The sequence below is a fragment of the Rattus norvegicus genome, chromosome 3 (genome assembly GCF_036323735.1).
Source record: "Rattus norvegicus strain BN/NHsdMcwi chromosome 3, GRCr8, whole genome shotgun sequence".
Taxonomy (NCBI): Eukaryota; Metazoa; Chordata; class Mammalia; order Rodentia; family Muridae; genus Rattus; species Rattus norvegicus.
In genome coordinates this window covers 11,018,246-11,029,467 of record NC_086021.1, presented here as the reverse complement: position 1 = coordinate 11,029,467, position 11,222 = coordinate 11,018,246, and the positions used below count along the sequence as shown (strand labels likewise).

Sequence of the window (11,222 nt, the reverse complement as noted above, 5' to 3'; positions counted from 1 at the left end):
AAATTACACACTTAAAATAGATTTTTTAAGTATTTAAATTATACTTCAATAAAGCTGCAGAAAAGGCTTGGCCAACTGTGATGCTTGTCATGTGATTTGCTATTTGTCATAGTTCCTTTGACTTTTATCGTAATAGTATTGGGTTTTATTACAGATGACTCAGACACCAGTGTAACCATGCAGAGAGAACACTCCGTTCTGTCAGGGAAAATAAACCAAGTCAAATTAATTGGATTTCTTAATGAGGGTTTTCCTGGTAACAGCTGAGTTGGCTGGAAGTTGGACAACTATTGGCTGAGAGCGAACATGGAGAGATCACAATGTTTACGGGGATAACTGAAGGTTGTGCTCGCAATAGGGTCTGAGTCTCACGGAGTGCAATTGCAGAAGCTCCAGTGGCTGGTAGAGCTGGGCGCTAGGACCTTTGCAAGATGGCCATTATATGTTTTGTGATGTCACGGTCGAGTGTGAGAAAAAGCTAGATGAAGTGGAAAAATTTTGGTTTCTTTGGAAACTCACTTGTGTCACAGGATGTTTTTCTGGAAGCTATGTTAGGAGAGGATGTTTTGCTGAAGCAGATATATGAGAAGGCATGTGATATTTCGCTGGAGCACATACTTGAAGGGGGACAGGATGTTTACGGAGAACATAAATGTAATCCCACACAGAGGGAGAGGACATTTTTACATTGCTACACCAAGCAATACTTTGATGGTCTTTGCTGGTCTTTTATCCATAATGAGAAATGCACAAAAGAGCCTGTGCTATTCGGCCGCCTCTCGCTGCTTCTGCTGCTTCTTGTTGGTTAGAGCCTTGTGGTCTTTGCCAGGTCAAGGCACTGCTACTGATTCCTGTTTTGTGTTTGATATTGGACTGTACTGCACAATGAAGATTGGAGTTGCCCCAAAGAATTACTTCTAAATAGGTCCACAACTCTCTCCCTTTTCCTGTTAACTTTCTCTTTCTGCTACCTCTGGTTCGTGGGCTAGAAGGGTGGTTGAAGTGTTTAAGAACCCTAAATAAAGTATTTTTTGAAAAAATATAAGCCTACAGATAGATTCATGGGTTTTGAGAAAGGGCTATGTCTCTTGCTGAGAGGAGACGATATGTAGGTTGTGACTTTTTGCTTCTGTGGTCTACTGTGACCAATTAAATGGCCAGTGACTGACAGTCTCCCAGTAAGTGCAGCACACACTAAAATGCTTTTGCTTGGTGTTGGGAGCTGTAGAATGTATTCATTTCTTGTCACATATCCTCGAGTGTTCATGTTGGTGACAGTAGTTACTCTTCAGTTCTGCGATACAGGGAAGTGGGTCTATACACTGAGAGAAGGGAGTGGCTGGTGGTGAGGACGTAACATGGAATAAGAAAAACATTATGGTGCGGGGTCTCTCTCTCTCTTTTTTTCCCCCAATTTGACAATCTGGAGCCAACTGAGAAGAGATAACAACTCAAGAACTGCCTCCATTAGATTAGTCTTTGGGCAAGTCTATGGAACATTTTCTTGATTAATGATTGTTGTGGGAGGGCCCACCATTGTGGGCAAGTTCATCAGTAGTCATGTATAAAAAGAATAGCCTTTTAGGCTGTAAGAAATAGTAATGGAGCAAGCCATGGGGAGTGTGGCGGTTTGAATAAGAAAGGATCCTGCAGTCATATATTTGAATATTTAGTTAACAGGAAGTGACAGTATTTTCCAGGATTAGAAGGATTAAGAGTTGTGGCCTCACTGGAGGAAGTGGGGGTGTCGAAAAGGGTGGGGTTTGAGTTTTCAAGAGCCCCATGCTTCCCAGAGTATCTCTCTCTCTCCCTCCCTCCCTCCCTCCCCCCTCTCTCTCCCTCCCTCCCTCTCTCTCTCCCTCCCTCCATTTCTCTCTCTCTGTCTCTCTATCTCTGTGTCTGTCTCTCTCTCTCTTCTCTCTGTCTCTGTCTCTCTCTCTGTCTCTGTCTCTCTCTGTCTCTGTCTCTCTCTGTCTCTGTCTCTCTCTGTCTCTGTCTCTCTCTGTCTCTGTCTTTCTCTGTCTCTCTCTCTGTCTCTCTCTGCCTCTCTCTCTGTCTCAATCTCTGTGTCTCTGTCTCTCTCTGTCTCTGTCTCTCTCTGTCTCTGTCTCTCTCTGTCTCTGTCTCTCTGTCTCTCTGGTTCTCTGTCTCTCTCTCTCTCTCTGTCTCTCTCTCTCTCTCTCTCTCTCTCTCTCTCTCTCTGTCTCTCTCTGCTTACAGAGCAGTAGCTCTCTATTGCTCCAGTGTTATGCTCCCTGCCATGATGATGGACCAGACGTCTGAAACTATAAGTTATCCTCCAATTGCATGCTTTCATTATAGTAGTTGCCTTGACCATGGTGTCTCTTCACAGAAACAGAACAATGACTGAGACAGGGAGCAGGTCAACAAGCAGTGCTCCTTGTTACCGCTTCAAGCTCCTGCTCTGGTTTCCCTCAGTGATGGTCTGTAACCTGTAAGGCAAATAACCCTTTCCTCCCCAAGTTAGTTTTGATCGTGGCATTCATCACGGAGAGAAGGAAGCAAACTAGAACGTCACACGTCAGTACATGAGCAAGTCTTACCTTTAAATTAAAACAAAGTGTCTATATGTCTCTATTTGAGGTTATGAGGTAAGTGTCTGTGGCTCTACTAGAATCACTGTTTCTATAGGAAATTGTCTTACTTGGGGTTCCTATTGTTGTAAGGAAACACGGTGACCAAAGAGCAATTTAGGGAGGAAAAGGTTTCTTCAGCTTACACTTCTACGTTGCTGCTCATCACCAAAGGAAGTGGGACATGAACTCAAACAGGACAGGATCCTGGAGGCAGGAACTGAGGCAGAGGCTATGGAGTGGCACTGCTTACTGTCTTGCTCCTCATGTCTTGCTTAGCTTGCTTTCTTATAGAACCCAGGACCACCAGCCTAGGAATGGTGCCCCTCACACTGGGCTGGGCCCTCCCCCACCAATCACTAAGAAAATGCCCTACTGCTGGATCTTATGGACGCATGTTCTCAACTGAGGCGCCCTCTTCTCTGACGACTCTAGCTTGTGTCCAGTTGGCATAAAATCAGGGCGGTGGTTAGAATGTGACTGTCCCATGGGAAGTGTGGCACAAGTAGGAGGCGTGGCCATGTGGGAGTAGGTGTGGCCTTGTTGGAGGAAGCATATCACTGTGGGGGTGATATGCTTCTTCTCCAACACCATGTCTGTCTAGACGCTTCCATGATTCCTGCCTTGATGAAAATAGACTGAACTTCTGAACCTGAAAGCCTGCCCTAATTATATGTTGTACCTTGGGGTTGGGTATTTAGCTCAGTGGTAGAGCGCTTGCCTAGGAAGCGCAAGGCCCTGGGTTCAGTCCCCAGCTCCGAAAAAAAAAAAAAAAACAAAAACAAAACAAAAAGTGTTGTCCCTTATAAGTTGCCTTGGTCATGGTGTCTTTTCGCAGCAATGAAACCGTCAGACAACCAGCCAGTATAAAAACCCCCAAATAGCAGAATTAATCAACGATAGAAAGTATTTTCAAGTCCTGCAGTGAGAATCTTATTCTAGAGAAGAAACAGCAATGAATGAGTCCAAGATAAGGTTGTCTCCAAAGAAACTCTTAGAGTGTAGATGTGGCTCAGGGAGACCCCATGGAGTGCACAGGGGCTTCTCAGGAGGAGAGAGCTACATGGTCAGGAACCGCAAAGCATTTTATTTTATTTTATTTTACTTTATTTTATTTTATTTTTTGGATCTTTTTTTGGGAGCTGGGGACCAAATCCAGGGCCTTGCACTTCCTAGGCAAGCGCTGTACCGCTGAGCTAAATCCCCAACCCCCGCAAACCATTTCAAAGTCACGGCAAATGGCACAGGAAAGAGCTCAGCACCTCTTCATTGGAGGCACCATCAAGAGTTCTGAGGATAAGCTTACATGTGAGTAAAAGACGGGAACTTCCGGGGGCTAGATATGGTAACAGGGCCCGCAGGTGTGTAGGAAGCCATCCAGTCGAAGGAGATCCAGGCAGGACAAGCCAGTGCAGGAGCTCTTTGTGGTCATCTAGGGACATTGAGAAGAGACCTCAAAAAATATTACAGGATGCAACAGAGTCTAACGTGCTCATGGAAGCTAAACACAGGATCCAGGTAACACCTGACAGAAGCTCACAGCCTCCTCATCTTCCCTTGTAAATTACTGTTTACTGATCATACAAAATAATGGGCTTTATGATACTTTCAGGAAACGATAGATATAAACTGAGTTTGATATTCACTACTCTTGAGTTATCCTCGTTAAAATGTCCTCCGGGGAAGCTTCCCCCTCACATCCACCTTCTGTAGTGATGGTTGGCTGTTCTTTAAGGAACCAAGGAGACCAATATGGATGCGGCCCAAATTCAACTCATTCTAGACCTTTTCTGTTCTTCCTGGTCTCCTGCTTCACTTTTTGAGAACTCCATTTGGAATTCCTGCGTCCCTCAGTGTCCTCTACTCCCTCATGTGTTCTTTAGTCTTTCTTCCACATCCCCATCAATTTAGTCTTTCTTACCCTCATCCTGGTCTCTTCTCTGCATGTGAAGGTTGGATGTATTTAAAAAGATGACTTTAGGGGCCTGGAGAGATGATTAATGGATTAAGAGCTCATCTGCTTTGAAAGAGGACGTGGATTTGATCTTTGAGCTCATGTCCAATGGCTCCCACCCACCTTTAATTCCAGCTCCAGGGGACCTGACTATTCTTGTCTCTGTGGTCTCCTGTGTTCATGCCCTGCCCCCACCCACATAATTAAAAATAATACATCTACAGATGAGAAACAGGTTTCATTAGGTTTCGTTAGTCAAACAATCCCCGACCTTCTCTGATTCTCAGTCTGCTTGGATCAGTTTATTGGGTTTCCCCTTGAGTTCCAAGACCACCTCCCTGTTCCCTCCCACTCTTTCCCCAACAGTCTGTCTCTCCCTCAAACTTCACCTCAGAGAGTCTGTCTATGTATGGCGCCTCTCCACTGCTTCCTAAACATCCATCTTTTTTCCCCCGTGCCATCCCTGCTCCTCTAAGCCTCATCTCCAGTTCTTTTCTCTCCCTAAAGACCAGACCAGCTCAGTCCTGTTTGTTTTAGTCTATGTGACATCAGAGTTACTGTTCACAGCCTTGACCCTTCCGGCTTCCTCTCCATGTTCCATGCACCACAGCCCGTCTCCTCCACCAAAGTGTGCACATACAACACGTCACATCGCACATTTTAATTTTAGAGCAAAAACAAATTCCACTGGAAAAGATACTGGGGTTGTCAAAGGCCCTTGTTTATCTAAAACACATAAAAACATTTTCCCCCCAATCCTATAAATTCCCCATCTATGTCCCCCCACTTTGTGAATTTCACCTTAACAGATCTTTTCCACCAGAGTATAAACGTAGATGTGGACGTTGCCATCAAACTTGATCAAGTACACGGAAGGCTTGCCTGGAACTTGGTAAATGACTTTGCCGATATTTTGGACCCGTCGCCTCTGGTGAACTGCACACATTGACCTGTTAAGATGTCGCTGTCAACGTCTGACTTCACCTCTGCTGGAGGAATCTCTGGAATGATACGGAGGTTACCTTCTGTGTAATCATCCAGGAGCTGGTGGATGTAAAGGGCTGGATCTTTCTCGTATGTGATGTAAAACCAGTCTTTCATGATCGGCACCTGGGCTAGGACCACCCCCCTCCAGTTGTCCTTAGAGCCATGTTTGCCCTCAATTTTATGCTCCACAGCTTGGCCAACCACGGCTCTTGCGAGATGGGCATCTTTCACGTGAGGAAAGACTTTGTGAGGCACTACTTTGTGAGGCAAGACCTTAAGCTTTAAAATCCTCTCATCGCTGTGAAGTTCCAGTCCGTAGACACAGTCAATTCCATCATACTTGACCAGATAGAGAGAGGGATTTGTTGGCAGTTGATCTAGAACGATGGCCGTCCATTGGGTGATGGGCTCATCACCTTCCTTCCATCCGTGAGAAATTCTGCAGCCCACAATGTTCCCCAGGGCCTGGGGAGAAGGCCTCCTCCTCCTCCGCTTCTGGAAGGATGGTGTGCTCATCCTCCTCAGAGACATCCTCTTCTTCTTGGCTGTAGACCTAGTGTGGTAGGTCACGGTATCCTGGTCCACTGTCTTGTGGCTATCGTTCTGTGTTCAGGCTTCATACTTGCCCGTGGCCTGGGTTAGAAGAGCTCACCTGCTTAAACCAGACACAATGCTGGTGCCTCTGTCATGTGAGTGCCTGCAAGAACAATGGGGGTGGGGTGGGGAGAGCGCTGGACCAAGGCTCTTGTCTAAGAGAACTTTGGAGCAGGTGAGGAAGGGCATGGTAAACAGGTTTGAGCATCTGAATCTAATTCTGTCAAAATCAGAAGTTCATAGGAGGGCTGGGCAATGGTGGAGCACACCTTTAATTCCAGCACTCAAGAGGCAGAGGGAGGCAGACGTCTGTGAGATCAAGGCCAGCCTGGTCTACAGAGTTAGCTCCAGGGTAGCCAAAGCTACGCACAGTAAAACCCTGTCTCAAAAATCAAAATCTAAAGTTCAAAGGGAAATGAACAACTGGTTCTCTACAGCTCAGAATAACATATTCACATACATTTCTTCAGCCCGAGGCACTTTGCCTCTGCTGAGGAACCTCTCCCTGAATGGCTAGGTCAGTGTGGGATTAAGTATCCCTGTCCCCACAAAGCAAGCAGAACAGAGAAAGGATAGCAAAGAAGCCAGAAGGGTGGCCACACCCCTCTTCTACCCTCTAACTATGAACTATGAGGCAACATCCACATTTGTCTGCCCAGAGACACAGCACACCAGTCCATTGGCTTTCTGTACTGTGCATCCTGACCCAGACCCAGGTTTATTCCACGAAGCTGTTGCATCTTCGACCGCAACAAGAGTCTTTTGTGTAGGCAACAACAGCCATTTAGAAATAATATCTCCTGGGGTTGGGATTTAGCTCAGTGGTAGAGCAGTTGTCTAGCAATCAGAAGGCCCTGAGTTCGGTCCTCAGCTCCGAAAAAAAAAAAAAAACAAAACAAAACCAAACAAAAAACTAAGTAATATTTTCTCCTAAAATGCACAGGCACAGAGAGCAGCATTTTAGTAGGATTATGAATTAGATATTGTTATCAAAGAATAATAAACTCTTAGACTGAATAGCCTAGACCGTCCTCCGAGCTCTCAAAAGTGGAAGACATCAGAACATACGGTTACTCGCTGTACCAGGGAGAAGTTTTAGATTTCTGGGCTACAAGGGTCCCAGTTATCTTCATAAATGTATTTACCGAGAGAAAATGTCCTAGTCGTCCAGATTCTGTCTTCGGAAACCGGTCAGGCACCAAAAGGCTGTTGAGCAATTGTGGGGTTCAGGAGCTGAACTGGCTTTCACACCCCGCTGCGAAGATAGTGAACCCACCTTCAGCGGAGTCTAGTGCCCCCAAGTGGAAGAGAAGCGCAACCTCCGCCCAGTGCTCTGTGACATCATCCAGGCTCTGCTTACGTCATAGAAGCGCTCTCAGGCCAGTTCCTAACCTAGTTACGCTTAGAAACGTCCAGCATCTAGGTTTAACTTCTCACGTAGCCTCCTGGAGACCCAAAATAAAGTCCCCACCCAAATATTCTGGTGACTCGAGTCAAAGTCTGCCCAAGTAGCTCTTTTCATGCATTTTTTTTTCTGAAAAAATCTTCGGTTTCTGAGTCACCAACATCCTTGGTGGTTATTTTCCCAGCTATCTTTCCTTTGGTAATCTTTAAGTCATTCTCCGTATCAGAAATTATGCTAGGCTCTCCCTCCGAGGCAGCCCACTGGATAGCACCCCAAAATTAGCTTTATCAAAACCCGCAAGTAGAGGAGGGTCATTTTTATTCAAACAAAGCTGGAATTTGACAGGATTAAATACCATGTATTGAAGTCAATGGCAATCATGAATTATGGATTCTTTGCAAAGAGCGAGGAAAAAATACCTCCTGGACCTGCTTCCAAAGTCGGGATAAACTGACGCCAAACTCGATATCAACCAGGCATATTTTAAATGTCTTTAAAATTTACCAGCACTTCTGGTTACAAGGAATTTATTAGATCAAATGCAGCAAAACAGGATGAAATAGATGATGTAATTTTGTTTTTGAAATATGGGTAGACAGAATACTGGATGCAGGTAAGTGTGGAATTTACCCGTAAATTACAGGGCACTTTAATTGTTTGTGTCACATATTTCTTCAGATCTTCATAAGGATCCTTTTCAGAACCCTCCCCTGTCCCCACTACACTCTGACCCTCGCTTCCCTCTTCCCAATAATTCCATTCCACTTGAACATTATAATTTTTTTAAATGTACTTAGAGCTTAACAACTTATGGCAGCTTTTTAAATTCTGTCTACTTTTCTAAGTGCACCGTCTTCTTTTTCTCCCTTGTATCGTAGTTTTAAGCACATTTTCCTTCACACTTTGAGTTTTACTCTCTCTCTGCTCTTATGACTCCTCTGCCATTATGTGACTTTGGTCCACTATGTGGCTGACCTCAATGTGGGGTTAACTCAAAGGACATGATTTTTCCCCCTTTTCCCCCCTTCATCTACCTTCTCTAGGCACCTGCTGCGATTTACAGCCTTGGGGATTTTTTTAAGCCTGGAAAGCACACACACACACACACACACGCACACACACACACTCACAAACGCACATACACACAGAAACACTCATACGTACACAAACACACAAACACACACAAACACACACACACAAACACACACACATGCGCACACATAAACACACACAAACATACACATATACACACTCAAACACACAAATACAGACAGAGACAGAGACAGAGAGAGACACAATGAGAGACAGAGAGCCCATGAGAAAACATGTAATATCATCTTTCTAAGAACAATAAACAGAGACAACTTTCAAAAAAAGGGGAAGAACAAGTAGGCAACAAGAAGAACAATCTCATCATAGCCGTTAACGTGAGGAGGAAAGAGTTTGTCTCATTCTATCTTCTAGGTTCCCGTCTGTTACTGAGCGACGTTGGGGCAGGAAATCAGGCAGGACTCTAGAGGCAGGAAAGGAAGCAGAGACAACTTAGAAATGCTGGGTACTGGATTGCTATCCATGACCTACTCAGCTTTCTCTCCTTCTCCTACAACCCAGGGCCACCTTCATAGGGGATGACACTCCCCATAGTGGGGTACACCCTTCCACATCAACCACCAAAAATAAAATTCCTTACAGATGTGGACAAAGGCCAATCTGATGGAGGCGATTCTTCAGCTGAGGCTCCTTCTTCCCAGGTTGAGTAAAACTGATAATAAAACTGACCACAACCCTGCACATCCATTCTGATTGCCACACTGTGTGCAATAGACAAGCAATTGGAATAACCTTAGCTGTTGATCATTGGAGGAATGGCTTAAAAATGTGATGTACATTGATGTGATTCTCATCTATGTGTAAGAGGAAAGGGTTTTGTTCTCAGAAAAACGGATGGAACTGTAAAATACAATATGTTAAGTGAAACAAGCCAGACTCAAACAGACGATTGTGAAATTTAGATTTTAATGAGGGATATTAAGTGAAAGGAGGCATTTAGGAAGAGGAAGGGGAGCAGCAGGGTGTGTGTGTGTGTGTGTGTGTGTGTGTGTGTGTGTGTGTGTGTGTGTGCGTGTGTGTGCAGGTGGAAATGGAGGTGAGTTGTGAGGATGAAGATGGCTAATGTACAGTATAAACCTGTACAAGGAGTCACAGCAAGCCCACTGACTTGTACATTCAAAGCACATTGATATTAGAGAACTGAGTCTAAAACAATGTTTTGATTAAATTGGGGGTTTATAGTTTAGAGATACCATAAAGTTTATTCATGTTTTCCTTCCCACAGGTGGCTCTTGCTGTTTCGAGCTTGATACTGGTGACAGGATATGGCAATGAGTTTTGGTGTCTATCCCTCATCAATCACCCGGAATTCACCTCATTCAGTGAGGCTACCGTGGGGAAGGAGGTAGTTAGAGATATTACGGGTACACCACGTGGGAAGAATAATGTCCACCCCCACTATAAATATCCAAATATTCACCCTCATCTCTGGTTTGAATGTGTTCGCACAAAAGTAATTTTCTGAAGATTAATTCCCAGTGGGAATGTAGTTGTGAAGAATTGATTAGGTCAAGAGGGATGCGACCTACAAATAAAGATGAATTAATGATGCTATTGTGGAAAGAGGTTAAATTATGAAAGGGTGTTTGGCTACCTCACTTGTCTTCCTAGCCCATTGGATCCCTTCTGTGGTGACAACATCCCACAAGAACTCTTTCCTCTGCCGATGGTCTCTTCATCTCCGATTTACAGGCTTCTGAATCAGAATCATAGAGAATCTGCGACATTATAGACTAGCCAATCGGTGCCATTCTGTTTGTCCATACAGGAGTGAACATGCCTCAGAATTGTGAGCAGCTGGGTCATATGGGAAAGTGAAGCTGGCAGAGAGGACTAGGTTGTTAGTGCTGACTGAAAACAAGATGGGTTCAGGGTTAGCGTGTGCGCTCTTCGTGAAGGAAACAGCACAGAGGAAGAGTGTAGATTGGAAAGGTGCAGCTTGGGAGGCATCAGACATGTACTGTTGGCCTTGTGGGGACAAGGAGCCATTAGGTAAGGGAAGAGATCACCAGGGATAGTTTCAGCAACTACTTTTGGTTAGCAGAACCCTTTTTAGAATCCCCATCTTCAAGGATGTAAAAGAAAACTGCCTGGAGTCAGTTGGTAAGTCAGTAACCATCAAGAGTGTGTCCACTATTCCAGAGGGACCCAGAAAAAGCCTGATCATGGAAGATCCTTTGCCTTCCAGAGATGGAGACGTCTCCCCGGCAACACTGGGCAACCCATCTATGTCGGTAAAGGCGTCCCACTAAGTCCAGAGCAGTGGTCCTTAACCCTTGGATTGAGACCCCTTTGGGAGCTCAAATGGCCCTTGCACAGGAGTCACATATCATATATCCTGTACATCAGATATTTACATCACAATTCATAATTATAGCAAAATTGAAGTTATGAAGTAGCAATGAAATAATTTTACACTTGGTGGAGCTGTATGAAAAGGTTACATTAGGAAGGTTGAGAACCTCTCTTCCTGACCCCTTCCAAAACAAAAGGATACACATCATCTTGGTGAGGTAATAGAAGAAACAAGAGAAAATCGAATAGGAACTCACTGAATTAAAACAAACACTAAGAGTAG

At 44.7% G+C, this 11,222-nt stretch overlaps 1 pseudogene; it reads right to left on the bottom strand.

Annotated features, from left to right (window-relative positions):
• Window positions 1–5,140: 5,140 nt before the first annotated feature.
• LOC134486253 (Y-linked testis-specific protein 1-like) lies at window positions 5,141–6,328 on the bottom strand (annotated as a pseudogene).
• Between the last annotated feature and the right edge of the window lie 4,894 nt (window positions 6,329–11,222).